This window comes from Hypanus sabinus, chromosome 24, assembly GCF_030144855.1.
Source record: "Hypanus sabinus isolate sHypSab1 chromosome 24, sHypSab1.hap1, whole genome shotgun sequence".
In the NCBI taxonomy this organism is placed as follows: Eukaryota; Metazoa; Chordata; class Chondrichthyes; order Myliobatiformes; family Dasyatidae; genus Hypanus; species Hypanus sabinus.
Genome location: NC_082729.1, coordinates 10,141,120 through 10,167,278, shown reverse-complemented (window position 1 = coordinate 10,167,278; position 26,159 = coordinate 10,141,120).

Below are 26,159 nucleotides of genomic sequence, written 5' to 3'. Positions count from 1 at the left end.
GCACCAGCGAGCGAGCGCAAGTGAGAGACCCGTCAAATGCAGGCAGACGGCACCGAACCACCACTCACCTTCCACTCTCGTCCTCGCTGATCTCAATCTTTGATTGTCGAGTACCTAATATTTTAGTACTATTCGAAGTAATATTGTGAATGCATCAATTGATTAAGCATTCCTGTTCATTTAAATAATCCATTTACCGGTTATATGTAAAGGTAAGTGAATGGCATACGTCATCATGCCACCGTGTCGAATGCGTGTGCCTCGCTTGAAGCAGAAACGAAACTAAGACATGCATTCCCACCTCCGTGTTTCCTTTCAATTAGTTTTTATGCTTCTGAGTGGCAAAACCTAACGAGGATGATCAACTGTTGCCAGTTGCTGCCACATTTCAGGAAGGATTTTTCACACACACACACTCATGTCCAATGCGGACCAGATTCAAATTGTTAATTTCTGTGGTTTTTGCCACCTGCTCCATTTGGAACCGAACCCAAATGTTTTCCGAGGATTCTATTTGGTACAGTTAACCGTTAAGCTCCCGGGTCCATGTAAAGGCTCTTCACCTTCTGTCAGGCCACCATTAGTCAAACAATGTCTGACTAATTAAATGGTCTGAATTGTCTGATTTTGCTGTTGGATTCCCCACTTACCTCCCCTTTTCCCTGAGGACTAGACAGAGAGACCTAGAGGCACATAGACCATTTATTCATTGAGACACAGTGCGGAATAGGCCCTTCCTGTCCTTTGAGCAGTCCCCCGATTTAACCCTAGCCTAATCACAGGACAATTTACAATGACCAAATCAGATCAGATCAGTACATCTTTGGACCATGGGAGGAAACTGGAGCACTCAGAGGTAACCCATGCTGTCACGGGGAGAACATATAAACTCCTTATGGGCAGAGGCAGAAACATAGAACAGTACAGCATGCAGCAGGCTCTTTGGCCCATAATGCTGTGCTAGCCATTCAACCTATGTATGCAGCTTGACCTGCTGAGCTCTTCCTGCATTCTGTTTCTTTATCGTTCCGGACTCCAGTACCTGAAGCTGTTATTGCCTTCTGCCTTTCAACCTGGCCTATCAAAAACCCTACCTTAGGGATCTCCAAAGTTCCCTCTGCATCCCCTTTGTCGGAAGAGGCCGATGACACATGGGGAAGAGGCGTTACTGCATTTGGGAGACTCTCAGATAAGTGGGAGGGGAGGGTTAGATTGATCTTGGAGTAGGTTAAAAGGTCAGCCGAGGGGCCTGTACTGTGCTGTGCTGTCCTGTTCTATGCTCTAGATTCATCTTTAACCTAAGCATGCCTTATTTTAAGACACTTCAAGGTCATTCTAATCCTTCCCCCCTGCATTACCATGCACTTTTCATTCATCCATGTGACTTGCTAAGACTCTTTATTTATCTGCCTCCACCATCACTCCTGGCAGAGGATTCCATGCAGTTATCACTCTCTTGTGTGAAAACTCTGCTTCTGACATCTCCCCTAAACTTACCACCAAAAGCACCTTAAAACTACGTCCCATTGTATTAGCCGGGATAAAGGCATTGGCTTGGCTATCTATTGATGCCCCTTATCATAGAAAAGTACAGTCCATGACGAGCCATTAAACCTGCCTGCTCCCATCGACCTGCACTGGGGCCCTAGCCCTCCACACCCCAATCATCCATGTACCTATCCAAGTGTAAGGTTCTCAGCAATGTCAACTGCTAAGGCTAATGAAATGGCTTCTCTGTAATGCTAACTGCTGATGTGATGTTTGGTTCCTCTGAGTGAAGAAGTTTCCTCTCCTGTCCCCCTTCAACTTTTCACCTCTCACCCTTAACCCATTGCCTCTAGTTGTAGTCCCACCCAACCTCAGTGGAAAAAGCGTGTTTGCATTGTCCCTACCTATACCCCTCATAATTTTGTATACCTCTATCAAATCTTCTCTCAGTCATCTAGATGCAAAGGAATAAAGTCCTAAAGTGCTCAATCTTGCCTTATAACTCAGACCCTCCTGACTCAACAATGTCCTTGTAAAGTCTGTACTCTTTCAACCTTATTTACATCATTCCATCATAGAATAGTACCATCAGTTCACAATGTTCTACCAGCCCGTTAACCTACTTTAAGATCAACCTAATACTTCTCTCCCACATGGCCCTCCATGTGCTTATCAAAGAGTCTCTCTTAAATGTCCCTGGTGTATCTATTCCTTCCACCAACCCCGGTAGCACATTCCACATACCTATCACTCAGTGGGAAAAATCTATCTCTGACATCCCTCTCATAATTTTCTCAAATCCCCTTAAAATTATACCCCCTTGTCTTAACTATTTCCTCCCTGGGGGGAAAAAATCTCTGGCTGTCCAATCTATCTATGTCTCTTATCATTTTGTCTATCAAGTCACCTCTCATTCTGTTTTGCTCAAAAGAGAGTATGTCAGGATGTGTGCTGGCAATATCGGAACCCAAGTGCAGGGGAAGGACAGGCTCTGATATTGAGACGGTGATGAGAGTTTATTCCTAATAATTCTAAAGGAATATCAGTGGCTCGGCCAAGTGACACTGTGAGAAGTGACGTTCTCAAAACTAGGACCCCGTGATAAGTGGTAATCAGGAGTCCGCTTTAAATTATCAGAGAACGTGGAAAACCCAAGCCAGTCAAAATAAACTTGACCAGATTAGATGGCAAGCACAAGGGCTTGGTGACTCTAGTTAAGAGAGCAGTTAACAAATACAGGTGCTCCAGAGACCTCAGGGCCAAGCGATCTACGGTTCACCACACAGGCACAAAAGGCTCAGGACAAAAGGCCGTAGCTCACTCAACCATTCCTCATAAGGCATGTTCTCTAATTCAGGAGGTATCTGGGTAAATCTCCCCAGCTCCCTCTCTAAAGATTCCACATCCCTCCTATAATATTTTTACTGTGCCCATGGTCTGCTTTTTATCAATTATGCTATTGTTTGCACTGTTGTAACTATGTGGTTTTGTGCAGGTCTTGTAGCTTTAGTTTTTGGTCTTGTTTGTCTGGTGGATTTGGAGCTCCTTTCCGGGGAACATGCTAAGATGGTAGTGCGATATCAATACACAGCAGCCTCTCCGGACTCTGGATTGGGGATTGCTAAACGTTATGTGGAGTTTCTGGTGTAGTTTGTTTTGTCGTGTGCTTTTGTGATATCATTCTGGGGGAACGTTGTCTCATTTTTTAACTGCATTGCATTTGTGGTTTCTAAATGACAATAAACTGAATCTGAATCTGAATAATGAACCATCTTATTCAAGGGTTCCTGACCATATTGTAGCTTCCTAAGGGAGACAGGTGGGTGGAGAAAGTGTATGGCTTGTTAACCACTTTTGGATGTGGCATGGAGCTCTAGGTTCATAGGTTCATTTATCATTGTCAAACCATATATCCGTACACAACTCTGAGATTCGTCTTTTCCAGATAGCCATGAAACAAAGAAATAGCAGAAAAATCATCCAGAGAAAAGCATCAAACCGGACCCCCCCCCCGTACAAAAAAGTATGCATCTCAATCATTAACCACACCACCCCCCCACAAAACTCCTGCCTTCCGCACAAAATGGAACAGGAACATCGACCCCTTGAAAACCTCTCCCCCTGCACAAATACTGTCTGCAGTTCTGGTCGCCATCTTAGGGAAAGGATCTGATTAAACTGGGGAGGATGCTGAAAAGGTTAGCAATGACGTTGCTGAAACTGGACAGCTCGCTAGCAGATGTGATGGGCCAAATGGCTTACTTCTGCTCCCACAGTACTGTGCAAGAGTCTTAGGCAGTCTTAGGCACACGCATTGTAAATTGCCCCAGGATTACTTTAGGATTAAATCGGGGCATTTCAGGACGGCACGGCTGGAAGGGCCGAAGGGTCTATTCTGGCCTGTACCTCAATAAATAAAAAAATAAAAATGAGATCACACCTTAAAGCCAGTCATTACTGCTGCGGTCCAGGAGCCCGTTCAGAGCGCAGAGCGCAGAGGTGAGTAAAGCTCACTGACTCATGTGCAGAACACCGGCCTGTCCCTCGGCTCTGACCCTGACATCCTGACCGTCTGTCTGGCCCGGCGCTTAAACTGGCCAAACATCCGATCATTTCTCGCTGTTAGATCCCCAGGCCCTGCTACTTCGATACGGTCTCGTACCTGGGCCCAGCTACTTTGATATGAGCTCATGCCTGGGCCCAGTTACTTTGATACTGTCTCATTCCTGGGCCCAGTTACTTTGATATGAGCTCATACCTGGGCCCAGTTACTTTGATATGAGCTCGTACCTGGGCCTAGTTACTTCGATATGAGCTCGTGCCTGGGCCCAGTTACTTTGATATGAGCTCGTGCCTGGGCCCAGTTACTTTGATATGAGCTCGTACCTGGGCCCAGTTACTTCGATATGAGCTCGTGCCTGGGCCCAGTTACTTCGATATGAGCTTGTGCCTGGGCTCAGTTAGTTCGATATGAGCTCGTGCCTGGGCCCAGTTACTTTGATACTGTCTCGTACCCGAGCCCCACTACTTCGAAAGTCTTGTCCCCAGGCCACGCCACTTTGATACAGCCTCTTGTCTGGGTCCAGCTACTTCGATACGGTCTCGCAGCTGGGCCCTGCTGCCTTGATTTGGCCCGCACCCAACCTTTCCAATCAGAACCCGGCATTTAAATTGGTCAAACATCAGCTTGCTCCTCGCTCTCAAACCTGGGCCCCGCCACCTCAGCTCTGCCTTACTCTCACCTGAAACGTCGACTCTTTATTCCTTTCGATAGATGTTGCCTGACTTGTTGAATTTCTCCAGCAGTTTGTGTGTGTTACTCTGGATCCCTACCACCTACCTCTCGGCCCGAAACGTCGACAGCGCTTCTCCCTATAGATGCTGCCTGGCCTGCTGTGTTCTACCAGCACTTTGTGTGCGTTGTTGTTTGAATTTCCAGCATCTGCAGATTTCCTTGTGTTTGACCTACAGAAACTCTTTTGTTTACATAAAAATTACTATAAATTATAATAGGAAGATATATATACCCGATTAGGGTCACGTGAAGTCATGGGAGCAGGTGGTGGATGGTCGTACGAGCAGCTGGTGCAGATCGCAAGTCCTGGTGATGCGACCACTGACGCCAGGCAGACAATCTCTGAAGAGTATTGACATGGCTGGGGTCACCTGTCTTGTAAAGACACTGCCCAGAAGAAGACAACGGCAAACCACTTCTGTAGAATAATTTGCCAAGAACAATTATGGTTATGGGAAGACCATAATTGCCCATGTCATATGACACAGCACATAATGATGATGTCATACGGCACTGCGCACAATGATGACAATGTGGCGGTGTGCTACACGCAGCGCTGCAATAACGACACGGAGTCGGTGAGCTGCAGTTACAAAAGAGGTTTATTTAAACTTCACGGCCTCGCTTTAAAGCCTTCCTGATCCTGCCCTCCCCAGGCGGGAATGCTGTAGGGGGCGCGTAGTCCCGTCCCGCGCGTGGGTTTTTCCCCTTGCTGGTGAAGCAGGCTTGGCGCCCTCTTTGGGACCGGCCTCAGTGCCGGTGCATGCCGCTTTGTCAGCCGGTTCGAGTGCGCTGGGAAGTGGGTCCCCACAACATTGCACGACATGGCACATAACAAACAAGTGTAGGTGGCCATTGGGTGAATTATGGGATGTTAATGGACTTGTGTGAGATAATAGGTTTCAGGGGATGATTGGTTAAAGAGGTTGCCCAGTGGGCCAGCATAGAATCAATGGGCCAAATGTCATGCTAAAAATATTCCCTCAGTCATGATGTCATGGAAAAGAGACTCAGGGATTGCATCGCCAGCTCCTGATGCATTGAGATTACCCGTTGAAATTCAATGCAATCAGACCATTTGTTTCTGGCTAAATTGCCCAATCCTCTTTCTAAATTTCTCCTTTGACTGATTTGAGTTAGAAAAACCTTATGAAACTTAACTAAGCAATGACATATTTATAGGATTAAACATTTATCAGATGTCCTGGTTTTTAAACAAACAGTTTTATATAGTCTGCATTAAGAGAATTAGCTTGTCAGCATGCCATCGGACTGAAGGATCTTTGGCTGAAGAACACAAACAGTCAAATGTCCCGTATGCAATTAGACTAATAGATTCTCAAAGGCAAAGAAAAAGTCATTTAGTTTCAACCCTTTTATTTCCGAAATAGCAGTCAAATTTAATGATGAAAGCAGAGCACTGATTGAATATTCATTAGTCAGCTGCCGTTAACTTCCAATTCAAAGATGAGCTCTGTTCATATACATGGACTCACGCGTGCACGCACACACACACGCGCACACACACACACGCGCACACACACACACACACACACACACACAATCACATACAAAATATACATGCATGTAGATGTGCAAACTGATACATACACATGCGCACACGCCCACATACAAACAAACACATACGTGCTTACACACACATATACAGATATAGACCTAGACCCCATCCATTATCAATACTCTTCAGAGATTGTCTGCCTGGCGTCAGTGGTCGCATAACCGGGACTTGTGATGTGCACCAGCTGCTCATTCGACCATATGCCATCTTCTCCCATGGATTCATGTGACCCTAATTGGGGGCTAAGCAGGCGCTACACCTTGCCCAAGGGTGACCTGCAGGCTAGCGGAGGGAAGGAGTGCCTTACACCTCCTTTGGTAGAGACATATCTACACCCCACCACCCTAACACAAAGTCATGAAATTCGTTGTATTGTGGCAGCAATATAGTCCAATAAATAAAAATTACTATAAGTTACAATTGGAAATATATAAAAATAAGTAAGCATTTAAGGAAAAGAGAGCAAAGTTGTGAGGTAGTGTTCATGAACCATTCAGAAATCTGCTGGCAGAGGGGAAGACGCTGTTCTTAACATATTGAGTGTGTGTCTTTAGGTTCTGGTACCTCCTCCCTGATGGTGGTAATGGGAAGAGGACATTTACTGGGTGGTGAGGATCCTTTGTGATGGATGCCGCCTTCTTGAGGCATGTCCACTTGATGACGTCCTTGATGGTGGGTAAGCTGGTGCCAACGATGGAGCTGGCAGAGTCTGCAGCATTTTCCCGATTCTCGGCGCTGGCGCCTCCGCAACAGGCGGTGATGCGTCCAGTCAGAACGTTCTCCGCGCACAGTGCATCTCAAACGATTCAGTGTTCCTCCTTGTAGTGGGGACGTAATTCCATTATAAGTTTCCTTTGACTCAGCGGTGAGGAGGGTTTTGTTCTCTCTCGGAGGATGGTGGATTTCTGTAAACTTGTACCTCAGAACCATGGATTCATTGGGTGTATCTGTTAATGAGGTAGATGTTTGGACCATCAGGGTTTTTGAGATCAGATAGACAAATAGAGATAATGTACATGATGAAGACGCTTGAGGGTTTGATGTCCTTCTTCTGCAGTTTCCTTTGTGTTCTATCTGTCCTACCACTAATTGCAGATTTCTCTCCGAGTCACACCTTCTTCCCACTTGGAACTAGAGCCAAGTGCGGCGCAGTCTCGGATAACAAGGACAGACAGACAGACAGACATACTTTATTGATCCCGAGGGAAAATGGGTTTCATTACAGTCGCACCAACCAAGAATCGTGTAGAAATATAGCAATATAAAACCATAAATAATTAAATAATAATAAGTTAATCATGCCAAGTGGAAATAAGTCCAGGACCAGCCTATTGGCTCAGGGTGTCTGACACTCCGAGGGAGGAGTTGTAAAGTTTGATGGCCACAGGCAGGAATGACTTCCTATGACGCTCAGTGTTGCATCTCGGTGGAATGAGTCTCTGGCTGAATGTACTCCTGTGCCTAACCAGTACATTATGGAGTGGATGGGAGACATTGTCCAAGATGGCATGCAACTTGGATAGCATCCTCTTTTCAGACACCACCGTCAGAGAGTCCGGTCTCAGCCCCACAACATCACTGACCTTACGAATGAGTTTGTTGATTCTGTTGGTGTCTGCTACCCTCAGCCTGCTGCCCCAGCACACAACAGCAAACATGATAGCACTGGCCACCACAGCCTCGTAGAACATCCTCAGCATCGTCTGGCAGATGTTAAAGAACCTCAGTCTCCTCAGGAAGTAGAGACGGCTCTGACCCTTCTTGTAGACAGCCTCAGTGTTCTTTGACCAGTCTAGTTTATTGTCAATTCGTATCCCCAGGTATTAGTAATCCTCCACTATGTCCACACTGACCCCTTGGATGGAAACAGGGGTCACCGGTGCCTCAGCCCTCCTCAGGTCCACCACCAGCTCCCTAGTCTTTTTCACATTAAGCTGCAGATGATTCTGCTCACACCATGTGACAAAGTTTCCCACTGTAGCCCTGTACTCCACCTCATCTCCCTTGCTGATGCATCCAACTATGGCAGAGTCATCAGAAAACTTCTGAAGATGTCAAGACTCTGTGCAGTAGTTGAAGTCAGAGGTCAGAGGAATTTATTTAGCCAGGCGGTTGTGAATCTGTGGAATTCACCGTGGGGGCCAAGTCTACTTAAGGTTCTTGGCCCCTCAAGGTCCAACCCTACATCCCCGTCATGAGAGGTGCAGTCGGGTATGGCCGGCCAACAGGGCTCTGGTGAAGCCTGTATCAGCCAGACCCCTGCGCAGAAGTGTTGATGGACTCCAACCATACTGTTGACCTTGGACGATGGAGACGGGAGGTCATTAACGGTCTATGCTCCACTGGGAGCTAAAGGCCCGAGAAGAAGAAGATAGGTCCTTGATTAGTAAGAGTGTCAAAGGTTACAGGGAGGAGGCAGAAGAGGGCAAATAGATCATCCTGAATGAAAGGTGTTGGTAGCACTGATTTGCACCATAGGTGCAGAGATTCAACTCATTAGGCCAATATCAGTCCCTCCCCTGGGCAATACAAAATTAATCCACCTTTTGATCCCAGGAGTGTGTGATGGGACAGTGTGGAGGGAGCTTCACTCTGTGTCTGACACTGGGAGTGTCTGATGGGACAGTGTGGAGGGAGCTTCACTCTGTGCCTGACCCCGGGAGTGTGTGATGGGATAGTGTGGAGGGAGCTTCACTCTGTGCCTGACCCTGGGAGTGTGTGATGGGATAGTGTGGAGGGAGCTTCACTCTGTGTCTGACCCTGGGAGTGTGTGATGTGACGGCGTGGAGGGAATTTCACTGCATGTCTGACCCTGGGAGTGTGTGATGGGACAGTGTGGAGGGAACTTCACTCTGTGCCTGACACCGTGGTGTGTGATGGGACGGTGTGGAGGGAGCTTCACTCTGTGTCTGACCCTGGGATTGTGTGATGGGACAGTGTGGAGGGAGATTCACTCTGTGTCTGACCCTGGGAGTGTGTGATGGGACAGTATGGAGGGAACTTCACTCTGTGTCTGACTCTGAGAGTGTGTGATGGGAGCTTCACTCTGTGTCTGACCCTGGGATTGTGTGATGGGACAGTGTGGAGGGAGATTCACTCTGTGTCTGAGCCTGGGAGTGTGTGATGGGACGGTGTGGAGGGAGCTTCACTCTGTGTCTGACCCTGGAAGTGTGTGATGGGATGGTGTGGAGGGAGCTTCACTCTGTGTCTGACCCTGGAAGTGTGTGATGGGATGGTGTGGAGGGAGCTTCACTCTGTTTCTGACCTTAGGAGTGTCTGATGGGACAGTGTTATTCCCACAGCCTTTCAGCCACACCAATTCAACCAAAAATATTTGCCTCTCTGTGATATCTCGCAGAAAAGTGAGCGCAGAATCAAAATCCTTGAAATAGTTAACCTTGTTAAATAGGTTCAGAGTTAAGTCACTGGGAAAAGGGATCTCTAGGGATAACGAGCTTCATTTTGTGTTGGTTTTCATAAAGACTGCTAATTCTCTCTAATGATTCAATTAGCGGGTCCTTGGAAGTTATTTTTCATGATGACCTCATTATCACGGCCCCATGCCGCCTCCAGCTTCTACCCTGAGACACCAATAATCCTCGGAGAGTCTTACGATTTTTAAGTTCCTCTTGATGGTTCTACTGGTGCATAAGGGGAGGAGCAATGCCTGACTTGAAGCAAATATTTCTCTTGGATTATCAGGGCGAAAAGAGGATGTAAGTTCTCTCCCAGTCTCCGTCATTCGTTACGGCCCTGAGACAACGCCTTCGCTATTGTGTTTGGATTTTCTTGCATGTCGTTGCAAGATGTGAAGGAAAACCTGGCCCCGAATTACCCACATCCATTTCTAAACTAGCTCCTGCCTGCTGGCATGAAAATCAATTTCTCTACCTTCTGCTAATTTCTCCCTCCTGCCCGCTTATCTCTTTTTCCATTCCCATTGGTTCAATGGTTCCATTTAATGTCAGAGAACATATACAGTGTGAACAACCTGAAACTCTTGCTCTTCACAGACATCCACGGAACAGAAGAAAACCCCCAAAGAATGAATGACAGAAAAACGAGTCCCAAAGTACCCCTCCCTTCCCACACACGAGCAGGAGCAAAAGCATCAGTCCTCCCCCCTCCCCTTCCCCTACCCTCAGCATCGGCGCCCCATACCACCTACCATACAAGCAACAGCAAAGCCCCCAAAAGAGACGGTGATCTCGATTCCATCAAAAAAAAGATACTGTCCACCCCACCACTTTGACATCGCACAGGCTCTCTCTTCCTCTCACTAATGAGGGAGGGAGAGGTATCGCTGCTGCCACAGTGAGACAGGAGGGCAACAGCTCGCTGTTTCGATGTTACAGTCTTGCAGCGTCGCTTGTTTCGATCTCCCACCGTGCTTCAGTCGGCCGCGCTGGCGAGGGAAGGGGTCGTAAATGGGGCTCCAGGACCAAACCCCAAAAGTCCACATCTTCTAGGCCGCTCTTGGAGATAGCAAAAACGTTAGGCTGCCTGGCGAGATCCGAGGGCGAGAACCCACCGCCATGAGAAACGCAGTTTGAGTGCAGCTGTAGATCATAGACTCCGACAGGACCCCAGCCACCTTGTAAAGGAAAGAAAAGACATTAAAGGGAATAAGTTCCCCACATCCCTTTTGCCCCCTTCTCTCTTTTCCCATTCCCATTCTGGCCACCCTCATATTTCTTCTTACCTGCCCATCACCTCCCTCTGGTGCCCCTCTTCCTTCCCTTCCTCCCATGGTCTACCCCTCTCCTATCAGAATCTTTCTTCAGCCTCTTGCCTCTTCCATCTATCACTTCCCAGCCTCTTGCTCACCCACCCTCCTGCCCCTTCTGTCTGTGAACTCTCCTTCAAGCCCACAAGTCCCTTCAATCTTCTCATTCTGGCCTTTAATGATCCTTGAACATAATCACTTAGTCAGAGGCTTCCCATCCCTGAGCTCTGGGTCACCCTCTTCACCTTGTTACACATGTACATCATCGTGACATAATTAACAATGAACCATTGCTGTGTGTGGTCAACTGATCTCTGTACGTGGCTTAAAACATTTCAGAGCCCAGGCTTCTGGACACTCTTGAGGGAGAAGATCACCTACCTACAGGAAAACCTACAGGGTTCAGAGAAGATTCACGAGAATGATTCCAGGAATGAAAGGGTTACCGTATGAGGAACGTCTGACAGCTCTTGGGCTGTATTCCCTGGAGTTCAGGAGAACGAGGGGGGAATCTCATAGAAACATTCCAAATGTTAAAAGGCCTGACGGATTAGATGTGGCAAAGTTATTTCCCATGGTAGGGGATTCTAGGACAAGAGGGCACAACTTCAGGATTGAAGGATGTCCATTTAGAACTGAGATGCGGAGAAACTATTTTGGTCAGAGGGTGGTAAATCTGTGGAATTTGTTGCCGCATGTGGCTGTGGAGGCCAAGTCATTGGGTGCATTTAAGGCAGAGATAGATAGGCTCTTGATTAGCCAGGGTATCAAAGGGTATGGGGTGAAGGCAGAGGAGTGAGGATGACTGGAAGAATTAGATCAGCCCATGATTGAATGGTGGAGCAAACTCGATGGACCGAATGGCCTACTTCTGCTCCTATATTTTATGGTTATATAAAAAAAGTTTAAGCACATATGAATTATGAGGGGAATAGTTAGGGTAAATGCAAGCAGGCTTTTTCTACTGAGGTTGGGTGGGACTACAACTAGAGGTCATGGGTTAGGGGTGAAAAGTGAAATGTTTAAGAGGAACATAAGGGAAAACACAGAGGGTAGTGAGAGTGTGGAACAAACTGGTAGAGCCTGTGAGTTTGATTTCAATGTTTAAGATAAGTTTGGATAGGTACTTGGATAGTAGGGGTATGGAGGGGTATGGTCCAGGTACAGGTTGATGGGAGTGAGCAGTTTTCATGGTTCAGCATGGACTAGATGGGCTGAAGGGCCATTTTCTGGCCTGTACTTTTCTATGAATCTGTGACTTTATAATTGGTAATTGGTTGATTAATGTCAAAAGGATTGGGATACAGTGAACATGTACAACAAGCTGGAGGAACTCAGCAGGTCGGGCAGCATCCGTGGAAACAAGCAGTCAACGTTTCGGGCCGAGACCCTTCATCAGGACTGAAGAGGGAGGGGCCAGGGGCCCTATAAAGAAGGTGGGAGGAGGGTGGAAGGTGCCAGGTGAAAAACCAACCAGAGGAAAGATCAAGGGGTGGGGGAAAGGGAAGCAGGGAGGGGATAGGCAGGAAAGGTGAAGAAGGAATGTAAGGGGAAAGCACTATGGGTAGTAGAAGAAGGCAGAATCATGAGAGAGGTGATAGGCAGCTGGAAGAGGAGGCAGAGTGAAAGTGGGATGGGGGAAGGGAGAGGGAGGGAATTACCGGAAGTTGGAGAATTCGACTTTAAATTGGAGAAACGTTGACTGCTCGTTTCCACAGATGCTGCCCGCCCTGCTGAGTTCCTCCAGCTTGTTTGTACGTGTTGATTGGACCACAGCATCTGCAGTGTACTTTGTTTTTACTGTTGGGATACAGTGAAAATCTTATCCCATCCATACATACTGTAGGTAGAGCATGGGAAACGCCATTGCAGAATGCAGAATGTGGGGTTACAGTTGCAGAGAAAGTGTGGTACAGGTGGACAATGAAGTCCAAGGTCACAATGAGGTAGACTGAGGGATCAAGAGTTCAAAGCTCAAAAGCTCAAAGTTCAAAGTAAACTTATTATCAAAGTACACATATGTCACCATATAAAACCCTGAGATTCACTTTTATCTTTAAAAAACGTAGCTATCTTTTCCTGTATATCCTTATCAAACAAAATGTTCTTTCAAGAGTTTCACAAGAGAATGGCTGAAGCTTTCCTTGGGCCTCACAGTGTATCCTTTCAGGTTTGTGTGTCTTTCCCTGGATGGAAGAGGGGTGGATGTCAGGGGCCTCTGATTATGTTGGCTGCTTTCCCAAGGCCATGGGAAGTGTAGACAACGTCTATAGAGGGTAAAGTAGAGAAACACTGCTCTGCATAATAGATCAAAGTGCAAAGTATATTTATTAGTAAAGTGTATATATATTTATGTCACCATATACAGCTCTGAGATTCATTTTCCTGTGGGCATACTCAGCAAATCTATAGAAGAGTATCTATAAGATGCCCTTTGGTTAAGCAAAGTTCCTTTGCCTGTGAGTTCAAATAACCAGTTTGGAACAGTTGGAAGCAATATGTTAAGGAACGTAGGAAGCAGGAGTTGGCTATTAAACCCCTTTTCCTCTACTTCCTCATTCATGAAGGTCGTCTCTGATCTTCTACCAAAGTTCCCTTTCCCTGCACCATCCCATTAACCTTGATTCCTTAACTGTCCGGAAACATATTGCTATCTGTTTTGGAAAGAACTCAATGACTAACCCTCCAGGATGTAAAATCCTGAGCAGCTACATCACTGCCTGGTTCAGAAACCGCACCGACTTGGATCGCAAGACCTTGCAGCGGATAGTGAGGTCAGCTGAGAAGATCATCGGGGTCTCTCTTCCGGCCAAAACGGACATTTACACTGCATGCTGCATCCGCAAAGGAAACAGCATAATGAAGGACCCCACGCACCCCCTCATACAAACTCTTCTCCCTCCTGCCGTCTGGGAAAAGGCACTGATGCTTTCTGGCTCTCACAACCAGACTATGTAACAGTTTCTTTCCCCAAGCCATCAGACTCCTCAATACCCGAAGCCTGGCCTGACACCTTGCCCTACTGTCCTGTTTATTATTTATTGTAATGCCTGCACTGTTTTGTGCACTTTATGCAGTCCCGGGTAGGTCTGTAGTCTAGTGTAGTTTTTGTTTTTCCTTCTGTGTTGTTTTTTACGTAGTTCAGTCTAGTTTTTGTACTGTGTCATGTAATACCATGGTCCTGAAAAACATTGTCTCATTTTTACTATGTACTGTAGCAGCAGTTATGGTTGAAATGACAATAGAAGTGACTTGACTTGAAAAGGTTCACTAGCCTCTGAGTGGAGAAATATCTCTTCATCTCTTTCCAAATGGTCTATTGTTATTCTGAGGTTGTGACCCACCCCTGGTTCTAGACATCTCAGCCAATGGGACATCCTCCCTGCGTCGATGCTGCTGTGTCTAGTGAGAATTTTTAAGTTGCCGCGAGATCTGGAATAAAGAGTATCTGTAGATAAATAAATATTAAGGATGAGCTTTATTTGTCACATGTATATCGAAACACACAGTGAAATGCTATGTCTGTGTTGAGAATGTTCTGGAGCAGCCCGCAAGTGTCACTGCCCTTCCAGCGTCAACAAAGCATGCCCACAACTTACTAACCCTAACGTGTATGCCTTTAGAATGTGGGAGGAAATTAGAGCACCCGAAGGAAACCCACATGATCACGAGGAGGATTAATAAACTACCTACAGAGATTAGTGGGAATTGAGTGGTGATTGCCCGTGCTGTGAAGTGGTTACACCAACCATGCTGCCGCAGTGGCGACAGAGACAGTTTCTGGTCAATTATATTTAATTATCAGAATTATCCTGCAGTCCACCAAGAGCCACAGTGGGATTTGAAATCATCTTTAGATCCTCCATGCAAGCTGCTGGATTGTTTGCCCAGTATCTTACTCATCCTGACTCCATACCCTGCACGAATTGGCACTAGATACATTGCCAGCTAACTCTAGTTATTGTAGGAAACCAAGGCTGAAGTAAAGGTTCATCCATTATCATAATGAGTGGTTTCTTAAGGTGGTTATAGAGAAAGATGGTGATAAGGTCGTTATTGAGAAGGTTGGTGATGGCGACAAGATCCCACTACCTATTAAACGCTCCCAATGATGTGCACCTTAAATAGCTTCTGACAACCAAGTCCAGCTCCTGGCCTTCTCATGTGGCTGAGCTACTGAGCCCGGTGGAACCGCTCCTACTGACAGGAGAAGGGGCAAAGGCGGGTTACTGTCGCCTTAAAACCCGTCGCTTCGGGCAGATGGGGCTCGTCAGCCGGGGCTGGCAGCTCATCTAGGAGAAGGAAAACTCTGATCTCAAACCTTCGCTGCCTTGTGGCTTCACCCACCCATGGGGAAGGGTTCGGGAGTAAACCCCAGGGGAAAAGTCTGGAGCTGGAGCCCCAGACACAGTGCTGTGTTGGCTGGCAGCTCGTGTGATGCAGCCGGCTGGTGCCAAACTGTATCAGTCTCTGTCACTCCTGTGGGTTCATCAGTTGCATGGAGACGGGGAGCTTGCTATATGGGCAACAGCTTGCTCTCCTCATTGTACTGGTGAGGCTTGCCTATTTAGACAGCTAAAACACAACATCCGTAGCTGACTCTGACCGATGGAGGTCTTGGGTAAAGGAAGCACAAGGGGCCTGATGCCTGCTTCTTCCCTCTTGTTTCTTACGCATTAATGGACTTTTATGTTTCCTTACAAGTCGGAGGCACCTACACTGAATTATCTGGCTGGTTCACATGCGGCCAACAAGCTGAAGACCTCTTTATCGTAACAGGATAACAGGCTGTTGTGCTTTAGCATTGAGGAACTGGATTTCACCCAGTATTCCATCTGCTTGATGGGTTCCACTGGGGCTCTATGGTAGCGAGTGCTATTTCAGCTTGGGGTATTCGGGAGTTCAGAGTGAAATTCCAGCGCCATCAGTAAGGGGTTTTCTATATTCTCCCTTTGACTGCCTGGGTTTCCTCCAGGTGCTCCGGTTTCCTCCCACATTCCTAGGTTGTATAAGTGAGTTGGTCATTGTAAATTGTGCTGTGATTATGCTTGGGTTAAATAGGTGGGTTTCAGGGCAGTGTGGTTCATTTGGCCAGAAAGGCTTATTCTGTGCTGTATCCTTAAATAAACAAAAAATAAATAAAACAAGGTGCTGTAATGTTGCATCAGAGAGTCTCTTTCTCTCTTCCCTCCTCTCTCTCTCTCTCTCTCTCTCTCTCTCTCTCACTCTCCCCCTCTCTCTCTTCCTCTCTCTCTCTCTCCCTCCCTCCTCTCTCTCTCCCTCTCTCTTTCCCTTCCTCCCTTCCCCCCTCTCTCTACCCCGCTCTCTCTGCCTCTCTCTCACTCTCCCCCCCTCTTCCTCTCTCCCTCTCTCTCTCTCTCTCTCTCTTCCTCTCTCTCTCTCTCTCTCTCTCTCTCTCTCTCTCTCTCTCTCTCTCTCTCTCTCTCTCTCTCTCTCTCTCTCTCTCTCTCTCTCTCTCTCTCTCTCTCTCTCTCTCACTCTCCCTCTCACTCCTCTCTCTCGCTCTTGTAACTGCAAAAGGCTATCAGCTTACTTGCGGGCGTGTGTATCAAATAAAAGACTACTTTCTATCTATCAGCTGCGTCTCTGGTGAATTTGTTCACATTACATTAAGCACCACATACGCGCCCAAAGGCCCTGTACAGTTCCATGTTCTATAAGCATACTTCCATCTCTTTCAAATGAAATTATCCCTACGTGGACAAGGGAGCCCAGTCACATTCACAGATCCTGATGAAGGGTGTCGGCCCAAAACGTGCGCTCACTTCTTTCCACGGATGCTGCCTGACCTGCTGAGTTCCTCCAGCATTTTGTGTGTCACATCCCAAATAGAGTCACGAGTTAAAATAAAGATGGGAATAGCTTTGCACTGAGTTTGTACTACAAGCAGAAACACTTGTACCTGATGACCGATCTTTCGAAAGAAATCCATCTGGGGAAATTGACAGTGCGGCAGATCCAATATAATCATTGCAAGCAATATTAGTGCGCCTTGGCTAAGATTTACAACATCACAGGGAACAGATGTTTGGAAATTGATGGAAGCCCCGTCAGAGACCTAAAATATAAAAACAAATTAGTGAAACATTCTGAAAAAACACAGAGATTACAGAGGCATGTCATCAATTGGAAAGGATTTACAGCATAAATATTGGCTATCATCTGCAAAACCAGAGATTGAAAGGATGAACAGGTGGCACAGAACCTGGCAGGGAATCGGGGCCAAGAAATTTTTTTCACAAGCCTTTACCAGAATATCTTTAATCGATTTGAAGTCTATTTTCCAGCTATTTTCATTCTGAGAGGGGCAAAACATTTGATTTACGGTCTTGAAGAACTCTTGATTCATTCTTCGCTTTGAGCAGCTTTTCAATTACAGCTGTTTGTCATTTAAGGATGACTTAATATCGCCCATAATTGCAGACAAAAGCAACAAGGACAGATGGAGTTGTTGGAATCTGCGGGGAAAAAAAATTCCGCGAGGAATTAATTTCTGCGTGATGGCACTGCTTGTCCAATGCTCCCTTCTAGCCTATCGGAACATGTACTCTTGGGATCGCAGTGTCAGCAAAAGGTATCGTTTGAAACTTTGGTTGGAAATTGTTGCTTCAGGCTGGACGGCGAAACCTGGGCCTGGGGCTAGTCGCTAGGCAGCGAGGTCTAGGCCCGGAGCCTTTCGCTGCAACAAATCCTGGGGCCTTGCGCGAGACACGACAGCTTAAACACCCATCCAGATAGACTGGAAAAACAAGGTGTTGGGATTGGAGATGCGAACCAATTCCGCTCCCTCTCCTGCGACGTTCACTCCTCTATCCATGGATCTGAGGCTGTGAAGGCTGCCGCAGCTGCTGTGCTCCATACCTGCTAACATGATGAACTGATAAGCGAGGCTTTGGGCCTACTCAGGGCTGCTCCGGGGTTCAGATCTGTGGACTCGACTTTGGTTCGAAATGCTGTCGTTCACTTCAGTCGTTTGCACAATTTGTATTTTTTTTCCCCTTTCTCTGCACGTCACTTTTCTAATTGGATTCTTTTGTGTTTCTTGCTTTGTGACTGCCTGTAAACAAACAAATCTCAAGGTTGTATAATTTATACATGCTTTGATAATAGACAGACTTTGAAACCGGTACAACTGTGGTAACCATTAGACTGTAAGATATCGGAGCAGAATTAGGCTATTTGGCCCATCAAGTCTGCTCTGTCATTTCATCATGGCTGATCCAATTTTCCTTTCAGCCCCAATCTCCTGTCATCTTCCCATATCCCTTTATGCCATGACCAATCAAGAATCTATCAACATCTGCCTTAAATATACATAAAGGCTTGGCCTCCACAACTGCCTGTACCTATTCTAAAAGGACACCCCTCTATTCTGAGGCTGTGCCCTCTGGTCATAGGCTCTCTCACCATAAGAAACAACCTCTCCACATCCACTCTATCGAGACCTTTCATCATTCAATAGGTTTCAATGAGGTCACCCTTCATTCTTCTGAATTCCAACGAATACAGGCCCAGCGCCATCAAACACTCTTCACGTGACAAGCCATTCAATCCTGGAATAATTTTCATGAACCTCCTTTAAACCCTCTCCAGTTTCAGCACACCCTTTCTAAGATAAGGGGCCAGAAACTGCTCACAATACTCCAAGTGAGGCCTCACCAGTGCTTTATAAACTCTCAACATTACATCCTTGTTTTTATATTCTATTCCTCTTGAAATGAATGCTAACATCACATTTGCCTTCCTCACCACAGACTCAACCCGCAAATTAACCTCTAGGAAATCCTGCACAATGACCTAAGGTCTTTTGCACCTCCGTTTTTTAAATTTTCTCTCCATTTAGAAAATAGTCCTCTTTCATTTCTACTTCCAAAGTGCATGACCATGCGCTTCTCAATGCTACATGCCATCTGGCACCTCTTTGCCCATTCTCCTAATCTGTCTAAGTCCTTGGAGCCTCTCTACTTCCTCAAAACTACCTGCCCCTCCACCTATCTTCATATTGTCTGCAAACTTTGCAACAAAGCCATCAATTCCATCATCTAAATCATTGACATATAACGTAAAAAGAATCAGTCCCAACACAGACCCCTGTGGAACACTACTAGTTACTCGGGCCAACCAGAAAAAGCTCCCTTTACTCCAACTCTTTGCCCCAGCCAATCAGCCACTGCTTTATCCATGCTAGCATCTTTCCTGTGATACCACGAGCTTGTAGCTTGCTGAGCAGCCTCGTGTTGGCACCATGTCAAAGGGCTTCTGAAAATCCAAGTACTCAACATCAAGTGATTCTCCTTTGTCTATCCAGCTTAAAGAATTCCAACAGATTTGTCAGGCAAAATTTTCCCTTGAGGAAACCATGCTGACTACAGCCTATTTTATCATGTGTCTCCCCAAGTACCTTGTGACCTCAGCCTTAATAATTGACTCCAACACCTTCCCAAGGACTGAGATCAGACTAAGTGGCCCATAGTTTTCTTTCTTCTGCCTCTCTCCCTTCTTAAAGAGTGGAGTGATAGTTGCAATTTTCCAGTCTTCCAGAACCATTCCAGAATCTACTGATTCTTGAAAGATTATTACTCTTCAGCCACCTCTTTCAGAACCCTGAGTTGTACACCACCTGATCCAGATGATTTATCTACCTTCAGACCTTTCAGTTTCCCAAGAACCTTCTCTCTAGTTATGGTAATTTCACACACTTCGTGACCCTTGACTGCTGGAACTTCCACCATACTGCTAGCGTCTTCCATAGTGAAGACTTATTCAGTTTTGTCTGCCATTTCCATGTCCCCCCATGACTACCTCAACAACATCATGTTCCAGTGATCCACTCTCCCCTCTCTTTTAAACCTTATGAATATGAAGAAACTTTTTGTATCTTCTCTAATATTATTGGCTAGCTTACTTCTGAATTCCATTTTACCTTCTTAACGACAGTTTAGTTGCCTTCTGTTGGTTTTTAAAAGCTTCCAAATCTTCAACTTCCCCCTAATTTTTTCTATATTATGTGCCCTCTCTTTGGCTTTTATGTTGGCTTTGAATTCTCTTGTTAGCTACAGTTCTGTCATCTGGCCTTTAGAATACATCTTGCTCTTCGGGATGTATATATCCTGTGCCTTCTGAACGGTTTCCAGAAATTCCAGCCATTGCTGTTCTGCCATCATCCCTGCCAGTGTTGTTTTCCAAACAATTCTGGCCAACTCCTCTCTCTTGCCTCTGTAATTCCCTTTACTCCACTGTAATACTGATACATCTGACTTTACCTCCTCCTTCTCAAATTCCAGGGTGAATTTGATCATATTATGATCACTTGCTCTCAAGGGTTCTTTGATCTTAAGCTCTCTAATCAATCCTGGTTCATTGCACAACACCCAATCCAAAATAACTGATCCTCTAGTGGGCTAAACTTCGAACTGCTCTGAAAAGCCCTCTCGTAGACATTCTAGAAATTTCGCCTCTTGGAATCTGGCACCAACCTGATTTTCTCAATCTACCTACATATTGAAGTCCCTCAAGGCTATGTTAACATTGCCCTTTTGATATGCATTTCCTATCTCCTGTCGTAATTTGTAGGCCCTATCACTACTGTTTGGGGGTCTGTATACAACTCCCATCAAGGTCTTTTTACCCTTACAGTTCCTTAGTCCTATCCACAATGATTCAACTCCTTTCGACCCTATACCACCTCTAATAAGTTTACTTCTTTTTTTTACCTACAAAGCAACACCACCCCATCTGCCTTCCTGCCTGTCCTTTCAATATAATTTTATCCTTGGACGTTAAGCTCCCAGCTATAATTGTCCTTCAGTCATGATTCAGTGATGCCTCCAACATTCTGTTCATCTACCTTATTCCATATACTACGCGCGTTCAAATGCAACACCTTCAGTGCTATATTCACCTTTTGCAATTTTATCTTTCTTTTGCGTTGCAGCTTATCCTGTTGACTGCAATTTTGCCCTATCAACAGCTTCTCCTCACTACAATTGCCTCTGTTTGTAAACGAGCTACCTCATCTTCCAGACTACCATCCGCCTTTCCTACAATACTTGTATTGAAATATTCGCAGCTCAGGTCACTAGTCACACCGTTTGATCCCTAACTTTGTCTGAGGTTATTTGCTTCCACAACCCCTCCACTAACCGTTCTGGCACTCTGGTTCCCATCCCCCTGCACCTCCAGTTTAAACCCAACTGTGCAGCATTAGCAAACCTTCCCACTAGGATATTAGTCTCCTTCCAGTTCAGGTGCAAGCTGTCCCTTCTGTACAGGTCCCACCTTCCCTGGAAGAGAACCCAATAATCCAAAAATCTTATGCCCTCCCTCCTCCGCCAACTCCTTAGCCACGTGTTAAACTCCTTAGTTCTTTCCTCACTAGCAGGTGACGTGGGTAGCAATCCCTGGAGGTTCTGCCCTTTAACTTAGCACCCAACTCCCTGAACTTTCTATGGAGAACCCCATCACATGTCCTACCCAAGTCATTGGTACCTACACGGACCACGACTTGTGGCTGATCACCCTCCCACTTAAGAATGCCGAGGACTCGATCCAAAATGTTCCGGGCCCTGGCATCTGGGAGGCAACATACCATCCGGGAATCTTGTTCTTGCCCACAGAGCCTCCTGTCCGTTCCTCTAACTAACGAATCCCCTATCACCACTGCGTGCCTCTTCTTCCTCCCTTCCCTTCTGAGTCACAGAGCCGGACTCAGTGCCAGGGACCAGACCACTGTGACAAACCCCAACAGTATCCAAAGTGATACACCTGTTGGCGAGGGGGATAGACACAGGGGTACTCTGCACTGGCTCTTAACCCCTTTCCCCTGCCTGACTGTCACCCAGTTTCCTGTATCCTGCACCTTGGGTGTAACTACCTCTTGAAGTGTCCCATCTATCACCCCCTCAGCCTCCCGAATGATCTGGAGTTCCAGCTCCAATTCCTTTATGTGGAGGATGCACTTCGCGCAGGCCTTGTTGTCAGGGACACCGGAGGTCTCCCTTCCTTCCCACATCTCGCAAGAGAGCATTCAGCTATCCTCCCTGGCTTCTCTACTGTCCTAACTGGGCAGGAAAGAAGGAAAGCCGAAACAAAAATTTTACCGAGAGCTTTTCTTTCCTTTGCTTTTTCTGACCGAAGCCTCAGGGAGCTAAAGCCTCAAGGTCACCTCTCTGACTCTTTTGGTAACCCACTTGGTGAGCTCTCTGGTGCAGCAGGTGGATGAGGTGAAGGTCACAAAGGTATGTAAGGGAAAGGTTAGTGTGAGGCAAAAGGAACTAGCAAGCTGGGCGGGATGTGGAGAGGCTTATGTGAAACGTAAACACCAAGGTGATCCACTTGAAACTAGTTAGACTGAGAAGGTACATGATTCTACATGAAACCAATTGGATTTCACAGTTACAGAGTCTTTCTTACCTTATTAGAGTTCAAGAGTGAGGAGGCTTACACTATGGTGCAGATTTGTAAAGCTGTGTTTAGGCTGCATCTGGAGCGATTCATTCATTTGTCATTGGAAGGTTGTGGAGCCGTCGGAGAGGGCACACAACGGTTTCACCAGGATGCTGCCTAGATTAGAGGTCATGTGATACAAGGAGAAAATGGACAAAATTAGAGTTCGTTTTGTTATTCATTTCCTTATTTGTGGTGAAATAGGTGAGCAGCCGGTGCATATCACAAGTCCTGGTGATGCGACCACCGATGACGGGCAGACAATCTCTGAAGGGTATTGATAATGGCTGGGGGGGCGAGGAGGGGTCGCCTCTCTTGTAAAGACTCTGGCCCAGAAGTCAATGGGTAAACCACTTCTGTAGAAAAATTTGTCAAGAGCAATCATGGTCATTGAAAGGCCATGGTCGTCCATGACGTGGCGCATAATGATGATGTCATATGACGTGGCACATAATGATGATGATTTAGAGATATAGCACAGTAATGGGGCCTTTGTGGCGCAATCAATCTGTGCTGCTCAGTTACACCAATGCGTCCAATTGACAGACTAACCTGAACGTCTTTAGAATGTGGGAGAAGACCAGAGCACCAGGAGGAAACCCACATGGTCACGTGGAGAACGTACAAACTCCTTACAGGCTGCGGTAGAACTGAACCTGGGTCGCTGGTTCTCTAACCGTGTTTTGCTAGCGGCCACACTACCGCGTACATTTTCTCTGAAGCGGTGGAGGCTTAGGGGAGCTCCGATGGCAGCTTATCACGTTGAGAGAGGCGTAGGTGGAGCGGACAGCTGCATCATTCCCTAATTCTAGAAGAGAGTGGATTTCAGGTGAGCAGGGGTAAGTTCAAAGGTGATCAGTGGGAAAAGCTTTTTACACAGAGTGGTGGAGCCAGATATGATGGCGAAGGTTAAGATGCCTTTAGGTAGGCAACTGAATATGCAGAGAATGGAGGGATGTGCATAAGTTTAATAAGGGATTAGTTTAATCAGGCATCATTAGCTAAGTTATTTCAGTACAACATCATGGGCCTATTTCTGTACTAAACATTTTGATGCTCCAATGGGGGACTGGAATGGCTTAATTAGGGGCTAGTATAGACTCGATGGACTGAACAGTCTCTGTGGTAACAATTCTTTGAGTTTAAGGGCCAGTTGATTGTGGAACCTGTCTTTGATATGCACAGATATGGAATTAAATCTAAAACGACAAGTTCTCTCTAAGGAAAGGTCACCGAGATCACACCATTATCCGTGTTTAACCGGGGGCAAGATTTGAATATTTCCCACTTACAAAAATTTAATCCTGATTTCCTCTAGTGTCGTCAATGGGCCCTGAGGCGGTACATGCTTCTTGCTCTGAATGTTTTACCTAATGGGATTTGAATGATATCTTTGGATGATGCAAATGATATAATGTTATGGGTGGTGGTTGTGACGATAGTGTCAAACCAGAATGGTGTACACACTGAGATTTCTCAAGTCCCAGATCATTAACAGGAATTAAGTATTCTTGCTACTTTTCTCTGCAAGTTAATGATGTTCGGGTACTATGAGGGATTGTAAAAAGCTTCCAAGCGCAAAAGCCATGAGAGGGACAAACGCAGAGTGCTGGAGGAACTCAGTGGGTCAGGCAGCATCTACGGAAATGAACCAACAGTCGACACTTCTTCAGGACTGGAAAGGAAGGGGGAAGGCGCCAGGATAAAATGGAGGGGGAGAGGGAAAAGAGGATAGCTAGAAGATGATAGGTGAAGCCAGGTGGGTGGGAAAGGCCTTTAAGAAGGAATCTGATAGGAGAGGAGAGTGGACCATAGGAGAAAGGGAAGGAGGAGGGGACCCAGGGGGTGGTGATAGGTAGGTGAGGAGAGCAAGAGGTCAGAGTGGGAAATGGAAGAAGAGGGGAAGGGGGGGGGCAGGGATTTTTTTAAAACTGGAAGGCAGACATCCCACCCTGCAAAAACTCATTTCAGGGAGGTAGCACCCCCCCCCCAACCCCACATCTCACCCCCTGGTCGACCTCCAAGGGTGTATGTATACAGGACATTTGATTATGAAAGAACGCAACAATTTGTTTGATCACAGATTGAAACTATTCACACACAAACACATAAATATTCTTTGTTGAGTATTTAATTGGCAGTCTCAATGCTAATAGCTAAATGCTAATGCAAATAGCTTTTCTATTTCTTTTGCAAACTTTCCTTGTACCGTGACGTGGCTTGCTTGGCAGATTTGTTGCTGCTAAATCCCGCACAATTAGACCGTTCAAGGCCTTTGTCATGCGCGGATGAAGCAATGCAGTTGAATGTGTTTTCAGCTTTGGCATCACTGCACACTGACCTGTCTACAAATCCGACTGGTACCTTATCCTGCGTTTCATTATAGTACCTGGCTAAAATGGCACATTCCTTCCCCCACATGATATCGTTGCTTTCGTCATCCAAAATACCGTATGCCCTTTTCCGTCTGTCTGGATGAACTTGTACAGGGCCTCTGAACATTCAGGATCCAGTGACATGTTCACAGTAGCTGCTGTCTCGGTCGATGGGCAGGCGTAGTTTCTTGCTATTTCTGAATTCTCCTGAACAGCTTGCCCGTGTGCTTACACACCTGGAATGGCAGGTTATGCTCAACGATGAAAGATGTAAACTACACCTCAGCTCTAGTGACCTTCTCTGTCAGACTTTGGTTTTCTGTTGAAAAGAACTATGAAATACTTGAGCAGCCTTCCCTGCGCTTAGCCTCCCTAATACGTTGTGGCCCCTAAAAGAAATAAAAGCATAAGGTGTATCCTTATTGTAGTGTCTTATGCAGAAAATGTGACATTAGAATACGTACTTATTTTGTCATGGAGTCATTCTTTTATTCTATTACAACTTTAAACAAGTCTACAGGGCCTCATCACGCAGGACATCAGCTAGCAGCTAGCCAGCTAGTTTAAATAACGTTAGCTATGCTAATGAACGAATGACACCTGTTAAACTCACCTCAACATGTCTTTTACATTTTAACCCACCATGGGCAATAGAAAAGTCACTGTTGCAAACAGTGCAGCGAGCAACACTGTCATTATTTTTGACCCCTCTTAGGCAGGGCTACACTTTAGTGTAGTCTGGGGTGAAGTACGTTTTATATTTTCTTTTTTTGGAACGTTTTGTCATGACACCGCAGGACACTAAACTGAACTGATGGACAATGAAAGAGAGAGATAGGTCGACTGTAAAGCCCGCCCACAGAGAAAACTGATAGGTCTACAGCACAAAGAGAGACCAATCAGGATGCAGGATGCCCCCTCTGTCAATCTCAATCTCTCGCTACGTCTGTCAGTGGCTCACTCACTCTCTCTCTTTCTCTCTCTCTCTCTCTCTCTCTCTCTCTCTCTCTCTCTCTCTCTCTCTCTCTCTCTCTTTCTTGCTCTCTCCCTCTCACTCACTCACTCTCAAAAAAATCAATTTCCGGGATATTGTATATAATTTGTGGGCATCAGGGAGCCATTAGCAATATGCGGGAGACTCCTGGAACTTCTGGGAGAGGTGGGATGTCTGAGAAGGAGAAATCGATATTCATGCCATCAGGTTGGAGGGCTCCTCCGTCTTGAGGGTGG